Source organism: Ambystoma mexicanum, chromosome 8, assembly GCF_040938575.1.
Source record: "Ambystoma mexicanum isolate Mex_15411 chromosome 8, UKY_AmexF1_1, whole genome shotgun sequence".
Classification (NCBI taxonomy): Eukaryota; Metazoa; Chordata; class Amphibia; order Caudata; family Ambystomatidae; genus Ambystoma; species Ambystoma mexicanum.
In genome coordinates, this window is record NC_090929.1 from 524,884,946 (window position 1) to 524,909,113 (window position 24,168).

Sequence of the window (24,168 nt, forward strand, 5' to 3'; positions counted from 1 at the left end):
TGGGGATGCTTGTGGTCTCGTGCAGAAGGGATGTGATCTAGCAGTTCGGCTGGACTATCCCTTTGGGGGAGGGACCAAGCCTGATTTACATATGGTCTTTCCCCTTTTGTAATGGCTTGGAAGGCAAAGAACGATGGTCTGGAGGGTTGCCTAGAGCGATGCCAGAGGTTAAGATTAATTCTAAACCTTCCAGCCATCACCTCTTTTGTTTTGCTATTGTCACCCCGAGTGGGACGGGTATGCCCAGAGGGGGTCCCGTGCCTGCTGGGCCTAGAGTCCCAAGCTACTCCTCACTGATGATACCCAACATGGCTGAAACATGTCTGGGGATGCTTGTGGTCTCGTGCAGAAGGGATGTGACCTAGCAGTTCGGGCTGGACTACCCCTTTGGGGGTGGGACCAAGCCTGATTTGCATATGGTCTTTCCCCTTTTGTAATGGCTTGGCAGGCGAAAATCGATGGTCTGGAGGGTTGCCTAGAGTGATGCAAGAGGTTAAGATTCATTCTTAACCTTCCAGCCATCACCCCTTTTGTTTTGCTATTGTCAGCCCGAGTGGGACGGGTATGCCCAGATGTGGGTCCCCTGCCTGCTGGGCCTAGAGACCCAAGCTACTCCTCACTGATGACGCCCAACAAGGCTGAAAAATGTCTGGGGATGCTTGTGGTCTCGTGCAGAAGGAATGTGACCTACCAGTTTGGGCTGGACTACCCCTTTAGGGGTGGGACCAAGCCTGATTTGCATATGGTCTTTCCCCTTTTGGAATGGCTTGGCAGGCGAAGAACAATGGTCTGGAGGGTTGCCTAGAGCGATGCCAGAGGTTAAGATTCATTCTAAACCTTCCAGCCATCACCTCTTTTGTTTTGCTATTGTCATCCCGAGTGGGACGTGTATGCCCAGACGTGGGTCCCGTGCTTGCTGGACCGAGAGACCCAAGCTACTCCTCACTGATGACGCCCAACATGGCTGAAACATGTCTGTGGATGCTTGTGGTTTCGTGCAGAAGGGATTTGACCTAGCAGTTTGGGCTGGACTACCCCTTTGGGGGTGGGACCAACCCTGATATGCATATGGTTTTTCCCCTTTTGTAATGTCTTGGCAGGCAAAGAACAATGGTCTGGAGGGTTGCCTAGAGCGATGCCAGAGGTTAAGATTCATTCTAAACCTTCCAGCCATCACCTCTTTTGTTTTGCTATTGTCACCCCGAGTGGGACGGGTATGCCCAGACGTGGGTTGCATGCCTGCTGGGCCTAGAGACCCAAGCTACTACTCACTGATGACGCCCAACAGGCTGAACATGTCTGGGGATGCTTGTGGTCTCGAGCAGAAGGGATGTGACCTAGCAGTTCGGGCTGGACTACCCCTCTCGGGGTGGGACCAAGCCTGATTTGCATATGGTATTTCCCCTTTTGTAATGGCTTGGCAGGCGAAGAACGATCATCTGGAGGGTTGCCTAGAGCGATGCCAGAGGTTAAGATTCATTCTAAACCTTCCAGCCATCACCTCTTTTGTTTTGCCTACTGTAATTGGCCCTACTTTTAGCCCTGATTGCTAAAAATCGAATCTAGATGTTCCACTGTTTGTGCATACACATCTCTTGAAACCACTCATGCCTAGTACCCAAGCTTAGACATAGTAGCATACTATGTGCTTACTTTGATCACCAGCTTTGTACTTGTCCCCTCCATACACCTTGAAGCATTCCCTAGTTTTTTGCCACACTTGCATACCAGAATACTTTGCGTATAGCCCACCTGATGCAGTACTCTATTAGCTACTGCTGCAGTGCACTAAGTGCCTTTGTGGCCAAATATATCAGATACCCTAAATTTAATTTGCCTTAGATGTTACTAGCCTTAGACTGCTTCTACACTTGTGCGATACTCGCACAGCTTCCACTGATTAGCAGTTGGTTTCTACATTTGCACTGTGTTACTCCTATGTTATTAGGCACAGATATTTTCTATACTTTGCTTGATCCCTTACCAGTTCTATGCATATAATGTATTTCCCAATGCATTACACTGTCCTACTAAGAATTATTCTATATATTACTCGCCTACATGACTACACGACTACACCATGCTCCTTAATCCACTCCCACCAGCGCAGAATGCCCTCATACAGGCTGCCATGATTACCATACCAGGCACTGCTGCACAGAGGAACCTTAAATTACGTGGCAGACTACCAAGGCTCTATGACCCTCCAACCAAACGAGTGCACAGTAATGCCACCCGCAGCTTGCGCAACTCAAGCCATCACTGGCACCTACTCCAACTATCCGGATGAATTGCAAACCTAAAAAACAACTAGCAATCCTAACACCAGCTCAGTCTGGGATGAGAGCCGCTCTCATAAATGCACACTCTATGGTAGCCCAGGCTACTGACATAGCTGACTTACTACTCAAGGAGAACTTAGACTTCCTAGCTGTTACTGAATCCTGGCTCCACCCAGCAGCCGGCCCGGCAATTGTGCTAGCTGTGCCAGATGACTACACCCTCCTTAGACTCGACCGTACCACCTCTCGAGGTGGTGGCCTTGCTTTTATAGCTAAAACTAACCTATCAGTGATTCTCTCACCACCACACAACATAAGTTCTTGTGAATCCCTAACGGCTCAGATAACTCTATCTAATACGCAGACTCTATCCATTCACCTCATATACAGGCCTCCTGGTCCACTAGGTTCATTTGAAGATGACCTAACAAATATCATAACGCATAATCTCAAGAACTCTTCCCAAAGCATCATATTAGGAGATTTAAACCTTGGTCTTAAAGACCCGTCAGACACTAATGCCACCATAATCAACAACACCTTAGAAGAATTAGGCTTCACCCAGAAAATCACAGATCCTACCCATACCAAAGGTAGAACCTTGGATTGGCTAGCTGTGCATAACTGCCCACTTACAGTCTCATCTATAACTCCACAGCCGTAGTCTGATCATCACTGTATCACATTCGCCCTAGAGCCCACCAATGCTGCAACCTAACAGCATAGCCCCTGCCGTCCCAACTAGAAATAAGAGAAATATCACTCCTGAAAACCTTATTCCTATGATCATACCCACTCTTATTCCCGACCATATGGATCCCTCAACCATGGTAGACCTGTACAATAAAGTAATTCTATCCTCCCTTGATGCCATAGCACCTCTCAAAGTTAGAAAGAGTAAACCTTGCAAACATGTGAACAACTGGTTCTCTCCTCACCTTAAAGCTATCAGAAAGGAGAAACAATGCTATGAAAAAAATTTGGAGATCAGATCCATCTGAAATTAATAAGATAAATTTAAGGAATTTAGCTTCCCAGTATAAAAAAGAAATCATCCTTGCAAAATAAACTACTTATAACATTCGAATCTCTCAAGCGAAATCTAACACTAAAGAGCTCTTCTCAATCCTGAAAGAAATAGAAACTCCCATCCAGCCACCTGACTCATGCATCAAGGACAAAAACTGGTGCACAAATATTCAAAAAGCTCTTGTAAAATCACTTCTCTGCAAACTAAAATCAGTAAAAAAAAGACTCCCTTCTCTCCATCTTTAAATTGAGCAACACAAGTTCTACTCCTCAACCCACCTGGACGTCACCTCTTGTGCCCACCACTCCCCTCTTCAATTTCAGTAAAGTCTCTACTAAAGAGGTTGAAAAAGTTATTCTTGCACTCAAACCTTCAAACTGCCATGGGGACCTATGCCCTGCACAACTGATAAAAGATGCAGCTCGAAAACTCTCACCATTTATCACTAAACTAATAAATGTTTCCTTTACAGCCGGCTCCATACCCAACAACCTGAAACAATCCTGGGTCCTCCCTCTCCTTAAAAAACGAATCTAGATCCAGCCATCCATACCAACTACCTTCCTATCACTACAGTGCCGTTTCTTCTCAAAATCCTTGATAAACTAGCATACCAACAAATCCAACAATACCTTGAACTTAACCACCTCCTAGGAGTCCAACAATCAGGCTTCAGACCTCAGCACGGGACTGAGACTGCACTCATAGATCTTAAGGCACAGATAGATGAGCTGAGAGATGAGGGTAAGACAGCACTTCTGCTACTGCTCGAGCTCTCAGCTGCATTTGATCTGGTCAACCACGAGATCCTCTGCACCCACTTACAGTCGGCAGCTCATTTCTCCCATGAGGCATCTGAATGGATCTAGTCCTTCCTCAATAATCGCACTATGCAAGTTTTTTCCCCTTCAGCAGCTGCTGACCCGATGCCCATTACCTGTGGTGTGCCACAAGGTTCTTGTGTCTCCCCTACCCTGTGCAACATTTTTACAAAGCCCCGTTTCGATGATCTAGATGGCCTGGGTATCACCTACACGAACTATGCTGATGATACCCAGATCCTCATTCCGTTGACGGGGGATTACAACAAGGATTTGCCTTTGTAAATCGTGTGTACCTCTTCATCCAGGCATGGATGGCCTCTCATGGTCTATGCCTGAATGATGACAAGACAGAACTCCTCATCTTAGGCACCACACCCAACCTCAATAAATTAGGTAAAAACTACTCCTCTTTTGTCATTGACAATAATATCATCACCGTAGCTAAGGAGGTTAAAACCCTAGGATTCTATTTAGATTCAACGCTCACCTTCAAAATACAAGTCAACGCCATGGCCTCCGCCACATCCTATACATACAAACTCATTAGGGCATCCAAACCATTCCTCTCACCTAACAACTATTTCACTCTAGCTAGAGCATTGATCCTATCCAAGCTGGATTATTGCAACGCGCTCTACGTAGGCAGTAACAAATACATTACAAATAAAATTCATATCCTGCAAAATAATGCCTTAAGAGCAGCCCTAAGTATCCCGAGGTAAGCACATATTTCAGAGACTAGAAGATCGCTCAACTGGCTTTCTACTATAGATAACATTTTCCTTAAATCGGTATCTCTGACCCACAAATGCTTACACCAAGCGACCCCTCAATATTTGATAACAAGGTTCACCAGACCGACTTCCTGCCGCCCCTCTAGAAAGGCCAACTCAAACCTCCTCCTTGTCCCAAGATTCAAACGTACTATGTCTGGAGGGAATAGCTTTCCTGTCAAAGCAGCACAATTTGGGAATTCCTTACCACCATTCCTTAGGGAAGACGTTCCCTACCTACAATTCAGATACAATCCAATACCATCCGCTGGATCAAGGAACGTGACACCTAAGGCTAGGATATCCAATTACTTCTACTGCCACGCCGCAATTGTGTATAAACTGTATATCCTGTATAAATTTATATTGTATAAATTGTATTCCCTCTCACCTCCATGTCTAGATATATTCTCACCTTGCAAATTACATATATTCACTTATAATTTGTACTTTGATGTATTGGTTCAAATGTTTGATACTTCCAACACTGCAACCTAGTTGGATTCATTCACTCCGTGCTCTGTAACTTAAGTTGTACACTCCTCTTGTTGCTTGCACCCTACTACCCACGGTTAGGTTCACCTTACAAATAATAAAACAAACAAACAAACAAGGGTTCCCATTTTTGAACACACTTGGCAGAGAGGGGATGATAGGAAAGAAGACTCTATCACCACTAATGACACAAGCAACTGTATACCCCTGATGAATGTCCTACATTTATCTGTGTTCTAGGGACAGAAACTTGTGTAAGTTGGGTTTAAAAAAACAATAACAACACTCTCAAAAGGAAGGAAACAACTTCAATGTGAAATATCACATGGTGTTGATCTAGTTATTGGAAGAATGAACCCACATTGTTTGTACTTCTTGTGTGCTGTGAAATATATGTTTTATATGTTTTTATGGAGTTTTATGTAATGTGTTATTTTTATGAGTATCAGTATCTATATGTTCAATGAAAAAAAAGTTTTAACGTTCATGTGTGAATTCTGGGTATTAGATGTACCAGCTGTCATTGGATTTTTTTGGGTTGAGACACCTGTTAGCATACCTTCTTTTTGTATAATATATATCTTATCCATGGGGTAAGAAGTGTATGATCCCCTAAACATGGCATATGCCTTTCGGGAATAGCGTCCCCTTTCCTATGGCCCAGCTCCCTACACAGGAGACAACCTTTGGGTTGTGAGAATACAGGGGTCCCAGTCTTAGGGGTGCTTGCGCTCTTTGTTTCGGTGTGCACGGATGAACTAGAGTTTTGGGATTTCCCTTCATTCTTTTGGGGACCTGACTTCGAATAGGATTGGGTTGGACCTTTGTCCTTCCCATCCTTGTTTACTTTTTTGTCCGCTGATTTCTCTTCCAGTTTGGGGTTGCTCACATGAGCCTTTTTCTGGACTCGAGTACTCACAAACCTGTCGGCAGCCTTTGCAAGCTCCCTACGGTCTGTGACAGTCTTGCCCACAAAATGCTGGTGTAGGTCAACCTCACAATTTTTCAATACATGCTCACACGCAATAAAATTGTATGTCCCTTTAAAAGTGTCAACTTTGTTACCAGTCACCCACCCACTGAGATATTTCAACAAGTGTGAACACTTCAAATGCCTTCCCACTTTTCTTTCTGAGCACTGTGAAGATCTTGAGATACTGTTCTGTGGTTTTAGAGAATTTCCCGAGGACGGCTGTCTTCATGCTCTCATAAACAGGCCTTTCCTCAGGAGTTAACTGAAGAATTGCATGAGTCCCTGATGTCAGTAAGCGACTCATCAAGGCTGCACCCCACGGTACCTCATCCACCTCCTGTATCTGGAAAGCCAGCTTGAGTGCTTCAAACCAGTCAAAAAGATCCTTCCCCAATTAATAAGGCTGCAATACGTCTTTGGGGATGTGCAGTCGGGGCTTATCCCAGGCACTCTGGTTTGAGCTTCTACTGCTATTTTCGCTAGAGGTGGATCTGTTGGCCTCCTTCTTCTCTTCAAGCGTCAGCTTGCGCAACTCTATGGCTGTCCTGTCCCGCTCTATGGTGACCTTGTCCAGCTATTTCTGTTCCTTTAGTGCTAGTCTCTGCTCCTTGAGCAGGAGCTTCCTAGCCGCTACCTCATTAACAGCCAGAAACAATTACTGGGCCACTTAGATACTGCACTGAGGCCTCGACCTGCAGGATGCCGCACTAGCCCCTGCCCTCTCTGACACTCTTGAGTTTTGAGAAACCATGCTTGCCACCCGGTGGGATGATTGGTGAGAAACAATGCTCATGCGGTCGTCCTCGTCATTTTGCCCCTCCGGAAGGTCTTGTCCGTTTGGGTACACGAGACCTAACACATCCCCTGCGGTCTTCTCCCCAACCGCCCTCACTTCTACCCAAGCTTGGAGGCTGGTCAGCAACTAAGCTTTATTAACCATACTGCTGTGGAAAAATCCCCTCTCTTGACATAAGACGTGCAGGACATCCTTGTTCATGCCTTTCATAGTCACCATGTTAAGCTCCATGACTGTTACTAATACCTAGAATTGACTAAACGTTGCCTGCAACAGTACCTTTATTGTTGGGTTACTAAGCTGTGCGTAAGGCTCCAACTGAACCGACCACTTGCCACCAATTGCCACCAATGTGACAAATCAACTTCTGGGGCATCAGTGGTCCAGGGATGAATATCAGTTTCTAAACCATCAATCAGCCCACATGTCTAGTACACCAGAATTGATCCGAACAGTTTGGAACAAAAGTCAATTATAAACCTTCTTGTCCAATTTTGGCAAGATGGACAAAATGACAGGCTTATCTCCGCAAGGTCATGGATTGTTGGTTAGTTGCAACTCAGCGAAAATACAATTATTACCCAATGATAAAAGGGAGTGTCCAGTCAAGGATGTATAAAAATATCTACTTTGTTATTACTACAACAGACAGTTTTAGCACACTACAAAATAAAACCCACCCTGTAAAGGAACACAAAGGACAGACAGTTTCACGAAGGAATACTGACAGGAGGGAAGTCGGTAAAGCAATCAGTCTTAACTGTTCAAGGTTATTTGGTTGCAGCACCAAGGGAGCAAGGGGTCGTAAATGTCACTAGGGGCCTTCAGAGAAGGACCAGGGGGACAGAACCGCAATGTACCTGGTGCTTTAGATGTTCTTGATGCTCGACAATGTTGTGTTGGTTCCAGGTGCTTTGCAGCTCCTCTGACAGAGTTCAAGATGGGAGACAGCTGCGGGTATCAAGCGGCAGGCAGTTCGGCAAGCGAGGCAGGGCGGACGGCTGCAGGCTGGCCTACATGGTGGCTCAGGGTCAAGAATGGCTGTCTCTGTGCTGGTTACCAGATCTGGAATGCTGGTCAAGGCATCTCAGATAGCTTGAGTGATTTCAGCATGACAACAGTCAATGGTGCAGCCTGTTGCGTTTCAAGGGCTGGACTGCCTCAAAATAGTCCTTAAAAGATGAACGCTGGTTGATGCTTGTGTGGCACTCCTCCTAGCTTCTTCACAGGGCTTGTGGCATCCTTTCAAGGTGGACGGCCCAAAGCTGAGGAGAGTGTTTGCAGGCAACAGCCTTGTCCTTTGTTCAGAGACTCTCTGGCGCTTCCCACATAGGAAGATTGCTGACAGAACCTAGCAGGGCACACTGTGCGCTGGCTTGGTACTGGTTATGGAGCTGCTGGACATGTCATATGAGTCCTGTGTCTCCCTCTGTTCCCTGGGAGATGTTTCAGGGAGGGATTGTGCTTCCCTCTTGGAAATCCTGGCCTTCCTTCACTGGTGGAAGATGTATGGCAGACTGTACCTTCAGCCAGGGTTGAAATGAGTCCTTCTTCTTACTCCTTTCAAAGTCGTCAGATTATCTGCTAAGTGAGGGTTTCAGTCCTCTTTTAAAGGCAAATGGACCCCAGTGATTGGTGCAGGCTAGGTCTACCTTAATGAACCAATTCTGGGTCTCCACCAACAACCTTCTGTTATGCGTGAGGTCAGGACCAGAGTACTTTGCAACAGGAAAGGTGAGAGGTGACAACATGTACTCCTAAGTCCCGCCCATCTTCCTCTCTGTTGTAGATCAAAGTGTCTCTCAGGTTAACTGAGTGCCTCTGTGGGTCTTGATCAAAGCACAGGTCTTGCTAGAGGGGTTGCCTACGGTAAATAATGGAACCAGACAGGTTATTCACTGTCCTTCATACCGAGGGGTGGGAACTAGCTTCATGTTGACACATTGTATATCAAGCAGGTGTTAGCCCCACCTTACTGTTGTCTGTTCTGCGACCAAGCCCCTTCAAAGGCTTGCCTTAATTATTTCTCATTAGTATGCACTGCCACCAGCCGAACTAGACAATAGAGAGGCAGATCCATGGAGCCTTTGATATTTTAATTAGGCTGCTCATGGCCCGGAGGAAAGTGTGCCTCCCCCCTTCATGAGATGCTTTGATGTACCCGTGGATGTCACATTTCAGCTGAACATAACAGGGTAGTACGGCACCTGTAGGCTGTGTCCTCCTGGAGTGCATGTGACTAAGCAATGTGTGTGGTGAGCAGGGAAAATGTGTGCGGAATGTTCTCCAATCATTCATTTAAAAATATATATATATAATAGAAAGCCCAGGTGAGCGCACAATCACTGTGCGGATGGTTGAATTACTCACAACTAGCTCCCCATATTTTACACAACCAGGACACATGGCCTACTGTAAAGTGGTAAAAACATGGCTTTTCCCAAATCTTTGAAATGGTCTGTCTAAGGCCATTAACCCCCCCCCCCAATGTCCAAAGTCCTGTGAGAATCAGCACTAACGAGACACACAAAAGAAGAGCCACAGAAGACGAATGATCAATTAATTAATCACCTCATCCCGGTAAAGCAAGAACAACCAGAGCACGGAAGTCAGCCTATAGACTAGAGGACTTCTGGCCTTGGCTGCTACAGACTGCATGCACCTAGCTCAATCACCAAAGCATAGCTTGTGTTATATGATCAATAGAGGCGACCCCTGCCTACCTAGGAATAAGAACCTGGAAGCCTGCACCAGAGGCACAGAAGCAACGATGCTCGGCTAAGCTCTCCGGAGAATCATGCAATAACCATGAAACACCCAGCAACCCAGCATAAAATTGTTCCAGGGACCCTGAAAAAGGGCCCTCCGAGTCCCACTACAGAGCATCTGGAAAAGGACCGCCCAACCGAGATAACACAACATACCATCACCAGCCAGTATACCTCTCTCTGAAATCCACTACCACGAACCACCAGGACAGACACGGCCAGCAAACTGACCTCCGAAAGCATCCACAGTAAGAAGGACACCCACTGATATCCACAGACACTCATTCCTACCAATATTCTTACTCTCCACTTTGCATCAACAAACAATAAAATGCAGCTACACCCCTAAATTTGGCCTAGCTGCACACATACCTAAATCGCTCATAGAACACCTCAACGGCGTGATAGAACGCAGCTATAACCCACAAAATAATTGGCCTAGTGGACCACCCTCCCTTCTTTTCACATTACACTGATCACTCACATCCACGGCACCACACTTAGCATTAGAATGCAACCACCTCTGGATGCTCAGATACCAAGTTAGAGACCCAAGCTACTCCAAAAAGGCTGAAACATGTCTGGGGATGCTTGTGGGCTCATGCAGAAGGGATGTGGTGACATAGCAGTTTGGGCTGGACTACCCCTTTGGGGGTGGGACCAAGCCTGATTTGCATATGGTATTTTCCCTTTTGTAATGTCTTGGCAGGCAAAGAACGATGGTCTGGAGGGTTGTCCAGAACAATGCCAGAGGTTACGATTCATTCTAAACCTTCCAGCCATCACCTCTTTCGTTTTGCTATTGTCACCCCGAGTGGGACGGGTATGCCAGGAAGTGGGTCCTGTGTCTGCTGGGCCTAGAGACCCAAGCTACTCCTCACTGATGACACCCACCCAGGCTGAAACATGTCTAGGGATGCTTGGGGTCTCATGCAGAAGGGATTTGGCCTAGTAGTTTTGGCTGGACTACCCCTTTGGGGTGGGATGAAGCTTGATTTGCAAATGGTCTTTTCCCTTTTGTAATGGCTTGGCAGGCAACAAACAATGGTGTGGAGGGTTGCCCATAGCAATGCTAGAAATTAAGATGTATTCTAAACCTTCCAGCCATCACCTTTTTTGTTTTGCTATTGTCACCCTGAGTGGGACGGGTATGGCCAGACATGGGTCCCGTGCCTGCTGGGCCAAGAGACCCAAGCTACTCCTCACTGATGATGCCCAACAAGGCTGAAACATGTTTGGGGATGCTTGGGGTCTCATGCAGAAGGGATGTGACCTAGACGTTCGGGCTGGACTACCCCTTTGGGGGGTGGGACCAAGCCTAATTATGCATATGGTCTTTTCCTTTTTGTAATGGCTTGGGAGGCAACAAACGATGGTCTGGAGGGTTGCCCAGAGCAATGCCAGAGGTTAAGATTTATTCTAAACTTTCCAGCCATCACCTCTTTTGTTTTGGTATTGTTACCCCGGGTGTGACGGGTATGCCCAGACATGGGTCCCGTGCCTTCTGAGCCTAAAGACCCAAGCTACTCCTCACTGATGATGCCCAACAAGGCTGAAACATATTTGGGGATGCTTGTGGTCTTGTGCAGAAGGGATGTGACCTAACAGTTAAGGCTTTCCCTTTTATAATGGCTTGGCAGGCAACACATGATGGTCTGGAGGGTTGCCAGAGCAATGCCAGAGGTTAAGATTTATTCTAAACCTTTCAGCCATCACCTCTTTTGTTTTGCTATTGTCGCCCCGAGTGAGACGGGTACGCCCAGACTTAGGTCCTGTGCCTGCTGGTCCTAGGGACCCAAGCTACTCCTCACTGATGCAACCCACAAGGCTGAAAAATGTCTGGGGATGCTTGTGGTCTAGTGCAGAAGGGATGTGAGCTAGCAGTTCAGACTGGACTACCCCTTTGGGGGTGGAACCAAGCCTGATTTGCATATGTCTTTTCCCTTTTGTAATGGCTTGGCAGGCAAATAATGCTGGTCTGGAGGGTTGCCCAAACAATGCCAGAGGTTAAGATTTATTCTAAACCTTCCAGCCATCAGCTCTTTTGTTTTGCTATTGTCACCCCGAGTGGGAGGGGTATGCACCCAGACGTAGGTCCCGTCCCTGCTGAGTCTAGAAACACAAGCTACTCCTGACTGATGATGCCCAACAAGGCTGAAACATGTCTGGAGATGCGTGTGGTCACGTGCAGAAGGGATGTGACCTAGCCGTTCAGGCTGGACTACCCCTTTGGGGGTGGGACCAAGCCTGATTTGCATATGGTCTTTTCCCTTTTGTAATGGCTTGGCCGGCAAAGTACGATGGTATGGAAGGTTGCTCAGAGCAATGCCAGAGGTTAAGATGTATTCTAAACCTTCCAACCATCACCTCTTTTGTTTTGCCAAGCACTATATGCTACACTACTCTCTCAACTGATACAGACCACGGTTCCAGGGGGCATTTAACCCACAGCGATGTGTGATCATACCAGTGTACATAAGGTGCTATACAAATCAACTATAACATAACATGAGTTTGACCTCCTAGACTCAAAGGATATCTCGAACACCAACTACACTGATGATACACAGATCCTCTTGCCCTTATCAGGCAATTATCACACTGACTCCAATTTATTGAATGCTGTCTATCAGAACATCCAAGCTTGGATGGCCATTAATTCCTTATGTCTGAACGAGGAAAAAACAGAGCTGTTGCTCATCGGATCCCAAAAGCTTCTAAACAAACTTGACAGTGCCTACTCATCTTTCACCATTGACGGCAACTCCATAACAGTCTTTAAAGAAGTCAAAACAATGGGAATCTATCTAGACTCTACCCTCACGCTAACTAGACAGGTCAATGCCATAGTCTCATCCACGGGCTACACAACTATGCTCATCAATGCAGGCAGACCCCTTCATCTCCACTAAAAGCTGCAAGCTGCTTCACCCTAGCCAGGGCCCTCATTGTCTCTAGATTAGACTATTGCAATTCCCTCTTCGCTGGAACCACTACAGGCAATATAAAGAAAAAATACAAGTTTTTAAAAATAATGCCCTTGGAGCAGCACTGCACATTCCAAAAAGGGATCCTATTTCCGCTGCTAGGAAAAATACCACTGGCTCCCCATCCGGGACCAAATTCAATTCAAAACTCTCCCCCTAACACATAAATGTCTGGCTCACACTGCGCTGAAATACCTGTCCAATAAAACCATCAAATCTCAATCCATCAGACCAACCAGAGCCTCCCACTCACACTGTCTATCCATGCCTAGATTCAAACTCCAAACATTTGGAGGCCGCAGTTTCCCGGTGGTGGCGGCCAAATATTGGAACGCCCTACCATCTCACCTAAGAGCTGAAACCTCACTCTGGTCCTTCCGTAAAGGCCTCAAAACCTGGCTCTTCTCTCAGGACGCATAATCTCCTGCCACCCTCTATTCAGCCCAGTCAATCTAGTGGACTTAGTGAACGTATTTTAAGTAATGATAAATGTAACTGTAGTAACAATGCTTTTATTTATTCAAAATACAATCAACTGTGCCTCTGTAACCAGCGCCTAGTTGCCTTTGTGTTCATGTAATTTGTACTAATATCAATTGTTCCCCAATTTAACTCAACTGCAATTTCTGTAACCAGAGTCCAGTTGCCCCCGGTTTTTTTTGCGCTCCACAAATGACAACATAAATAAATAAATAAAGTAACATAACATTTAGGTGGTGGTGGTCCACTTTCCTGTCATCAAAAATCTGTATATCACAGAGTTGTGGGTGGGAAGACAAAAGTGGTAATCAAACTCATGGGCAAATAAAACTCTGGAAACCCACTCCATACACATCATGAAAACATCTTCAAATGTTGGAATATAAGGTCCAACCTTTTAGTGCAAATACGTGGAAACAAATACAAAACACAGTACTTTGCACGCAGCAGTTGATTGACAGAGGCCATTGACATTGTGACAGCGGGGTTCTTTTTTAAAGCAAATGTGAGGAACAAGAAGAAGAGGATACAGGAAAATATAACATTTCTCTTACTAGTGGCGAACAAGGATGTGCAACGTGGTCCGCGGATCTGCGTCTGGGGCCTCCGGGGGTAGTGTGTCGCCTACTCACTCTTCCTCCGGGATGGTGGGTGGATTCACTTCGTGGGGAGGATTGTTTTTTCTTTGCTTGCCAACCAAAAGGCCCCCGGGCCGTTCTCGCAGGGAGGTGGTTGCTTCCGCTGCAGGAGTCTCCCTCCTATGTCCCTTTTTTCAGGGAGATGCTGTTGGTCAGTGCCCGGCCATTCTGCAGGGAGTTTCCATCTGTAGGTGTCAGTCTATTCTGCAAGCAGTTTCTGTAGGTCAGTGACCCTCCAATTTTGCAGAGAGATACTGCAGGTCATCGCCACTCGCTCGTGAACGGAGTTAATGCCGACCCCTACCAGTTGCATCGGCAGGGAATTGTTGTCGGTGAGTCTCAGTCACTCCTGCGCTGAAACGCTGTGTGGGCCAGCGTTGGTTTCACCCGTAAGAGGAGCAGCCAGTGTCACCGAACACTACACGAGTGAAGGGTGACTGCTATGAATTCCCTGCATGAACGGTGGTATTTTCTACACCGCATTTGCACGTGCAGGAAGTCATCTATATTAGCCCATCTATCGAGTTATGTTCAGCTTAGTCGTCCACAGGGAGTTGAGACCATCATTATTTGGCGCGCGAATAAAGAAAGGTGGCTGTGTGTCACCGTCTTCTGCGGGAGTTGTAACGGGTGTGCTCTCTTCTGAAAGGCGAATAGTCCCTTTTTATTCTCTGTTGTGAATAGAGTTGTGGGTCCGTTTCACTCTCTGCGGTGGCGCGTTGGGTCAGGTTGAAGTCTCAACAACCTGGGAGGGAATTAACATAGACATGATGTAGTCTCTGTTGCCGGACGGTGTGGCAATTTCATCCGCGTCTACGCAGAGAGAGGGCGTCCGTCTTTACAGTTGTAACCGCGCGTCCATTGTAATTTATTCTGCAGTGAGTTGGGCCACAGCGAGTCCCAGCAAAGTGACGTGGGTAGGGTCGAATTAACCTTCCGCATGGAGAAGTCTGGTTAAGTCATCGTGGAAGGTTCCTATTGCTACCGGAGATGATGTGGGTTGAAGTCTGATTTTAGCTGCTCCTGCGGGTGGAAAGGTTAGTTCGCCCCTAAAGCCAGCGATGCATTTTGAAACGCTCCTGCCAGAAGTCCCAGGTGCCGAGCTGCAGGCAGTGTCAGCTGAGATGCTGCGACAGGAGCCATGTGCTCTGTTGCCATAGTGATCGTCAACACTGACGCAAGCGCCAGGCAGGGGGAAGGGGGCTCGCAACCTTTCCCTGCTGCGGGCTCTGTTTGATGTACATTATATCGGCCACAAAGAGTTTTACTAGTTAACAGTGGTCCCTCTGAAAAGCTGGTGGTCACTGTCCATTCTCCTTAAACCCTTCCTTCCGCTTTCTACTAGACTCAAAAGCTGCCGCTCCAATTACATACAACCGGTGCAAGGACAACCATTGATAGTTTGAGAACAATGGCATTCGCTTAATGCTGCTTTTAAGCAAATACATTATTGATTTTACCTACCGAACTAGTTCTACACATATTATTTTGCTTTACGTCAGGGAGGGCGGGGTTTAAGAACATATTTCCAGGAAGATGTCAAAGAACGGCAACAATTCAACGCATAACAAGTTCTGTTTTCCAATTCCTTTAGCAGGTATTCGGGGCAAATGTTTCAGATACGTCTATGTTTTCTAGGGGTGTGTTTTGTAGATTTACCCATTTTAAGGATGTCTAGATGAAATAATAGACGTGCAGATGTCTCTAAGTATCCTGGGAAAATCTCCAAAGTGTCGGGAGACCTGGGGGTGTTTATACTTGTTACAGAAAAATACAACCCTAACTGAGCACAGGACTTGCTTTATTTCCACTGTGTTGTATGTTAAATTAAAACAAAGCACGACTACGTGCAATATGTAATTCTGCTTTGCTTTAGCTGTGGCACCAGAAAAGAAAAACCGCAGATACCAGAATGCAACGGAACAAGAGGCGGAGATTAGCCACAGCCACTCAACAATAACGGTAAGTAACTTGAGATCTCTTGGCTGCAATGGATGGCCACACACAGACTGCAGGATGTGCTCAGTGCAAGGGCAAACAGTACACATTCCAGGAATGCCTTCAACACAATGGGCGCATGCTTCAGAAACTCAGGACTGTAGCACTGTTTGTTCACAGGGGGTCCAGTCACTGCGCAAAATGTATTTGTTCTCGCATGTCCACAACCAAAGCCTGCCTGTTTAATCTGCGTCCCAGTGGCGTCAGAGAAAAGGGCTGGCAGCCATTCAGCATCATCTGTCATTCCAACTCCTCCCTCGCGGGGTCATTGCAATCCGCGAAGTGTGACTTGAAGGAGTGACGATGGAGAAAGATGTGTGAGATAAGAGGGCACAAGCAGGAGGCTAGGGGGTGCACTGAGCACCAGGGGCGGAAGGATGGGTGGGGCAGACGCCCCCTGGCTCCGCCACTGTGCCCGACCCCCTTGTTATGTTGCCAGGGCCTCGTCCTAGTGAGGCCTGTCGTCATGTAAATAACGGACACCAGGCAGTTATGCTTGCTCAGGGTTCCCGTGAGTACTCTGCCGTCATGACATGGGCGGCCCCCTTTTATTCTCCACATCTCGTGACATACCTCATGGTGTGCTTAAAGGAGTACACACCACACTCCTCCTTTTTCATAATTAAAGCAAAACAGGTGTAGCACGTTCACACAACCACAACAGGTGGAAATAAACAATGACTAGCATAATTGTTAATGATCATCAACAACCATTTAACCGCTGTGTGTTCGGGTCAGGGGAAGCCGGCTTCAAAATCGTGTAGGTAGGTTGGCTGTCTACGGCATTCCCGCACGGGATAGCGTCTTTCTTCCCCAAGGTCATCTTCCTCTCCTGTTGCACCTCCTCCTTGATCTTTCGGTCCATCTTCATCATCGCTGCTGAGCAAAGGCTCCTCTTGAACGGATTCCTCCTCATGCATTACTGGACATAGCAAAGAGTTTTCCACCGTTCTCCTGCTCTCGCTGCCAAAGTCTGGCGACCTTCCGATCTTCCGGAAGATGCTGGAGTGTGTTACAGTTGCTCGACCATCCGAGGCAGTAATCATTGGCCCTTTTGTGCCTACTACTCTGAGCAGAGTGGGCTCATGGGGTAGAGATATCTTCCCTCGTGGGTGTCTGGAGAGGATCAACACTCTTTCCCCTACTTCCAGACGCTGTTCTCACAACTTCCTCCTGACGCTTATTCTTTCATTATTTCTTCTCTGTCTTTCAAATACCATGTCATCAAGGATCACCCCGTCTGCGAGGTAAGTGGTCTGGTAATAGCCCGCTTGGGCATCGCTGGAAGAGAGCCTCTGCCCGTGGTACGCCGGTAGAGCAGTGGGGAGTTGTGCAATACTCTAACAGGAATTAATATAATGCCCTTTGTTTGCACTCGCCCTGCCCATGTGCAATCCGAAATTTAATGAGGGTATGCATCAGCCTTTCTGCTTCGCCATTTACCCTGTTCAACACTGGCATTGCTTTCCGGTGTCTTACTCCAATGTTCTGCAGGTAATCAGAGAAACCCCAGCTTTGAAAAGGCAGTCCATTGTCAGTGCATTATCCAGCAAGAATACCATGAGTGGCAAATATTTTGTCTAAGATAGGCATCACATCTTCCAGCGAGGTCGAAGCTATGCATTCCACTTCTGAATACCGTGACCATTGGTCTACGAGGATCACAAAGTGTGTATTACGGCAGGTGGATCCAAATTCCATGTGAACCATCACCCAGGCTAGGTTGCTTCAGCCCATTGATTCGATGTAGGATTCCTTCTGGTGAGGCAATGCCGCCTGGCACCACACACATGTGCAGACATATTCTTCCACCTTGTCTTCAAGGCCTGGAAACCAGACTTTCATTCAGAGTCATGCTTAGGTCTTTGCCACCCCGTGGTGACCTCTGTGCGGGAGTTCCAATATTCGTGCAACTAAACTGGTGGGGGTGACCATCTTTGACCCTCTGAGGACCAGCCGATTGTTCATGATGGTTCAGTGAGCTCAGTTCGTACACACCACATTTGTTTGAGTGCCTGCTTTGCGTCATGTGTGCACCAATCAAGTTTTTCAAGGACGCTTTTCCATTCTCCCTGGGTTCAGGCAGATGGTAAGATCTGAAAACAGTTGTCATTCGTTTGGCTGTCCTTATTTCTCCTATAGGCATGGAGACAGGTGTTGCTGCCATTGGCAGAATATTTAGAAACTCTTCAGTTTCCCCTTCTTCCTTCCCCACTTTTTGCTGTCCAGTTCTATGTGGTGACGAGATAGGCAGTGTGCCGCGTTTGCGTTTCCTGGGTGGTATATCAGTTCAAGCTGCTCCTCAATGATGAGATCCAACAAGGCTGAAACATGTTTGGGAAAATGCTTGTGGTCTCGTGCCAAAGAAATGTGACCAAGCAGTTCGGGCTGGACTGTCCCTTTTGGGGTGGCACCAAGCCTGATTTGCATATAGTCTTTCCCCTTTTGTAATGGCTTTGGCAGGCGAAGAACGATGGTCTGGAGGGATGCCCAGAGCAAGCCAGAGGTTAGGATTAATTCCAAACCTTCCAGCCATCACCTCTTACGTTTTGCGGAATATCAGTTCTAGCTCTTGAACTTGCAGGGCAAGCATCCACCTCTCAATGCGAGTTGGAAGTTTGGAGGACGAACCCGCCATTGTCAGTATCAGGGGCTTGTGGTTTGTGATCACTGTCACTGACTTTCCATATACATTGAGGTGGAAGTGTTTGCAGCCCCAGAGTATGGCTGAGGCTTCTCGCTCTATTTGTGAGTATTTTTGTTCAGTTGCAGATAGGGATCTGCTTGCGAAAGTCACTGGGTGACCATTCCCCCCGTCATCTGGTTGCATCATTACTGCCCCAAGAACACATGGACTAGCATCCACAATGATTTCCACCTTCCTACCTGGATCGAAGAAGGCCGTGGTGTCATCGAAGGTAAGCACACTATTAATGTCTTCGAAAGTGCTCCATTCCAGGACGGTCCACCTCCATGTACAGTTCTTATTTGTGAGATTATGGAGTGGTTCGGATAGAGTGGCCAAGTTCTGTATAAATCTTCTGCAGTACGTGAACATTCCAAGGTAGCTGTGTACTTCTGAAGCATTCATTGGGACACCTCTATTTTGGATATCTTTCACTTTCTCAAGGTCTGGAGAAATGCCCCGCTCTTGGAACACGAACCCGAAGAATTTGATCTTCTTTTGCAGGAAGTCACACTTGCCCTTGTGTATCTTAAATCCTAGCTGTTGGATGTGCTGCAGAACGTTCCCCAGCCTTTCCCAATATTCCTGTTCAGACTTAGCGTATACCAGTATGTCGTCGCTTATGTTGATGGCCCCTTTTTAGTCCAGGGAGGGCTCCATGGATTATATTTTGAAATACCTCTGTGGCTGAGTATATGCCACATTTCAGGTGTTTGTATCTATATAGCCCTCGGTGTGTTGTGAATGTTGTAATATATTGGGAGGCCGGGTTAAATACAAGCTGGTGGCATATTCGGATCTCAAGTCAAGTTTTGAGAAATACTTTGCTCCTTGTAAGTCTGCTAGGATGTCATCAAGCGTTGGTGTGATGTGTCTTTCTCACCCTATTGCTCTGTTTGGGAGACGCATGTCTACACAGATGCAGATAGAGTCTGGTGGTTTGGGCTTCCTAGCAATCAAGATGTGGGACGCCCACAGAATTCCACCTCCTAAATTATGTTCATCTTCAAGTGGTTGTCTAGTTCTTTTTCAACCATCTTTCCCAAGTGGAAAGGTGCTCGCTTGTGCTTCAGCGCAGCCGGTTGGACCATGGGAACAATGTGAAGGCAGATCGGATCCCCTGTGAGTTTCCCAATGCCAGTGAACACATTGCCATTTCGGGCCAACAGGGACTGAATGTCCTCCAAGTAGGCAATGAAAGTGAAGTTCACTATGTGAAGTGCTTCCGCTGCAGCACTTTCCAGCAGTGTCACCTTGCTCACCTTGGTGACAGAGAATGTTGCCCTGATGGTGGTGTCATGTCAAACGGAGGCTACAAAAACATCTTCTAGAGGCAGTGGGCGTTTTCCCCCAAATGTGTAAATCCATACCTGCATATCTTTTAGAGGTGGGGCATCTGACAGTTTTTGGTTGTTTTAATCCACCATGATGCATACCAGTGCTCCAGTGTCGATCAGCACAGGGATTTGGGAGTCGCAGATGTGGACCACACACTTCAGATGGTGCCTTTTTGAGGTTTGAAGTTCCTACATGCTTTATACAAAAAACACGTCTTCTTTGTCTTCCTCATCATCGATGGGTTGATCACCATATGGGGGGGCTGTTCGACTTGAGTCACCTTCCAAGTCGGTCTTTGAAACAACTGTCTGGGAGAGGTTTACCCTCTCGAGTGTGGTGACGGCACTGGCACTTGGCAGACTCAAGCTACATGGTTTGCTATGCCACATCTCCCAACTACATGGCCTTTTGCCTGTCAATCTTTGGAGTGAAGGATATTATAGCCGCAGTTGGGTCATGGGGTTGAGTCACTGCCTCACCCATCTTTCTTGTTCCTCAATGGGAGTTTGCCTATATGTGCAGAATTGCTGTCTTCACAGAGTGCATGTCTCTTCTAGCATGGGTGTTTTCATGGCAGCACACATTATGTTTGCCCTGACCTCTGCCAGTTCGTGGGAGAATCCTAGCTCTAGGATGCCTGATTCACTTTTTCGCCTCAATTTGATGGATAGTCAGCCTTGTATTAGCTGTTGCCGCATCTCGTGTTTCTCATCCGGCCATGCACATGTTGTAGATATTTGCTGCAGTCTGCTGTGGAATGCATCCAGGGATTCATCCTCTTTTTGCGTGGTCTTATATATATATATATATATATATATATATATATTTCTTTTTTAAATTTCCTTTCCCGGCCTGTATCTCTCCGGATATGTGTGCTGGAGAGTCAATGAGGAGCACGAGGAGCAGAAGGTTCCTCTTACCTCTCCGGTAGACCGGGAAGTCAGAGGAAAGGTACGGGCCTGTTAAGCCCGCTGGAGAATGATTGTACTATGTGGCGTCACTTCTGAGACGGCCCGGGTGCGCGTGGAGCCGACCAGCTGGTAAATGGTTTACGGTTAAAGCGAACTGCGTCTCCAGCCGATCAGCAGGATCACAACCACACAGATCTTACTCTGTCGTGGCAACTGCCCTCGTCGCCAGTGATATGGTGGCAGGGCCTCACCCTAGTGAGGCATGCCGACATGTAAATAACAGACACCAGGCAGTTATGCTTGCTCAGGGTCCCCTTGCACACTCTGTCCTCGTGACATGGGCATCCCCCTTTTATTCTCCACACTTTGTGACATACCACGTCACGTTGTGAATACACACCACACCCCTGAAAGTGTCATAGGTGGGACAATATTCTGCAGCTAGTGACACTTGATCGGTGACAGCAGCATCCAACTGCAAAGTCAGTGTTGAGATCACAGCCACAATATTCCAGCCCTCAGCAAAGCAAACTGGGCAAAGCAGTGTGGGCAGAAAGTAACACTCCCATTCTGTGTTTGACAGGAATCCACTTTAAGGGGTAATGCTTTTGTTAGAGTAACGCATATTTCCAAATGAGAGAGGTTAGGAAAAAAAAGTAGCTACATTTCTCGATCAAGTACTCATTCTGTGACCCTTCAAAATTGATCAATGCAAATACCACCTAACTAGGGCTCTATTAGCTAACAGCTATCATCGTCAAAAAACATATGTTCCAGCTTTACAAATTCATAAAGACAAGAGCATGCTTTTAGAACAGTAGATTTGTAAATAAAATGTATATAGAGTTAGATATCCTAACTGAGGCCAATTGGAATGTTCATTGCATTTTAGGTCTTGCTAAAGAGAGATTTAAATCTTTGATAGCCAAGCATTCTGAACAACAGGAAATACAACCCCCATCCATATAGAGCTCAGAATAGTCACAAGTGAGCCTGGGTGAAACTATCTGCACAGAGACCAAAAAGACAGTATATTGTGCATTTTATTTTTACAAATGGAGTTGTTCAGAACATCGTCAGTCGTTGGGGCAAAAAGATTGCCTTGGCTCACGATCAAATGGCATTAATAGGGCATGGCTGGTCGCCCGAGCGTTCCTGATGTCTGGCGGACTCAGGTTTTCCCGCGAGCGGCTGTACCCGAGCAGGACGGCTCCTTCTAGAATGAGAATGTGAGAGCTGTGGTGGTTTTTTCGACTCCCAAAAGACCATTGTGCTAATGAACAGAACCATTGGAGGACTGACAACTTCCTCCAAAATTCTCTCTATTCTGCCCTGAAACAGTCACTGTAGGATTGGACAATTACCATAATTTGCTGACAGCCATGCAGCCCAGATTTTTCGGGACACCGCATATTGGTGCAGCAGTTTTTCCTGTTATTTATATCAGGAACTTCCAGCTGTTTTTCTTCGCTTTGAAGAGTGTAAGTGCTTATCTCCTGATGAATACGTATCTCAATTAAAGTTAAATACGTCGAAACCGGTTGAGAAACCAGAGATGAGGTCGATTCTGGACACCGACGTGACCCATACCAACCCATGACCACCTGGGCAATTTGTTGTGGTCTCTTATATATTGATTATATATTTCTTTTCTTTTTAATGAAGACAATAAGTAATCAATTGTTATTACTTTTTTAGGATAAAGTTTTAGCTTATATTTGTCATTGTTGTCTATGTATGAATGGCTGATGGACGCATGTATATGAATGATATGAATTGTATGTAAAATTATGTGTTCTTAAATTCTTTCCTGCAATGTAAAATTGTTATGAGTGCTATGATTAAATCATGATTAAAATTCTGATATTTAAATAATGGATCAGGTCTAATACAATTCCTTGATTCCTTTATTTCAAAATTGTATCCTCTGGATCCTTTTTTCCGAGATTAGTGGTTACACTCTGGGATCACATTTTTTAGGCGTGAGGATGGTTGTTAGAGAAGTTGAAGGAACAGGCTTTTGTTGAGGGAGAGGTACCATAGAACATTAATTGGATTGGGTTGTGGTACAAGTAGGAATAACAAAAATATGCTTCAGTTAACGAACAGGTTCTGAACTATAATGTGATTTATTTAAGGGACAGGAAGACAGGATAGGTCATATTTTGTCTCTACTACTGGTGCCACAATCGCTACAGTGTCAACCTTTAATGAACTATCTTAGCAGTGCATGGGGAAGAACACCACAGACTTTTATTTTTAATCCACCATGAGATTAGATTAAATTCATTGTCTGTTAGCCATTGCATCATCTTTTAGAGGCCAGACCACATTCTATTTGCCAGGGACATGTTTTTTAATTCATTGTTAGGTAATAAGAGTTATATTAGGGTCTGGAAGGGAATCTGTTGTATTTTAGTGGTCATAAGAAATACTTGCCGCAGGAAAAAAGTCTTATATTCATTAGAAAGGCAGGAGGTGATTGTAATGGGTGGCTGTAATTGACTGTGCCATCCTTAGTGGCCACATCAAATACTAGTTGCAGAGAAAATAAATGTCTTATAATTCTTGGTGAGACAGGTAGAGATTTTATTTAATGGTTGTTCATATACGAGTTGCAGAAAGTCTTATATTTCTTGATAGACAGGGGTAGATTATATTTAGTGGCATGAGTCATTATACCATACCGTAGTAACTATATCAGATGCTATCTACAGATAAAACATATTACATTTCTTGATAGGCAGTATAATACTATATTTTATTTAATATATGAATTGACTGCAAAGTGACCCTGCTATCATTTAGTATTCATAATACATAATAACTACTTTCAAATTGGAAAATAACATGGCTCAGAATTCTTTTGAGGTAGGGAGTGCATTAATTATCTGTAATCTAGCATTGTTCATATTTAAATGGCCATTTCAAATACTAGTTTTTTTTTTTTTATTTGTAGGGCACACCGAACCCTTAGGTAACTGGGCGCAACAGAATACAAAGTATACTTATAGCTTAGTTACATAGTAGATTACAGGTAGGGTAGGGTACATGCATACATTGTGTAAGCCGGTAGTCAAGTGGGGTTCATATATACATAATTACAAGTCAGAGTAAAATACCATAAGGAGCTAGGTGCAGAGGTACAAGCGGACACAAATTCCAGGCTAGTGCAGGTCTGTTACTCAT

General features: G+C 45.9%; 1 protein-coding gene across 1 annotated transcript in view; it reads right to left on the reverse strand.

Annotated features, from left to right (window-relative positions):
• TTC34 (tetratricopeptide repeat domain 34) overlaps positions 1-15,194 on the reverse strand; it is a 680,889-nt gene extending 665,695 nt beyond the window's left edge. The window contains exon 1 of the mRNA XM_069610218.1: positions 13,963-15,194. The gene's annotated coding sequence lies outside the window, so the exon portion shown is untranslated. The remainder of the gene's footprint in view (positions 1-13,962) is intronic.
• Positions 15,195-24,168: the final 8,974 nt, after the last annotated feature.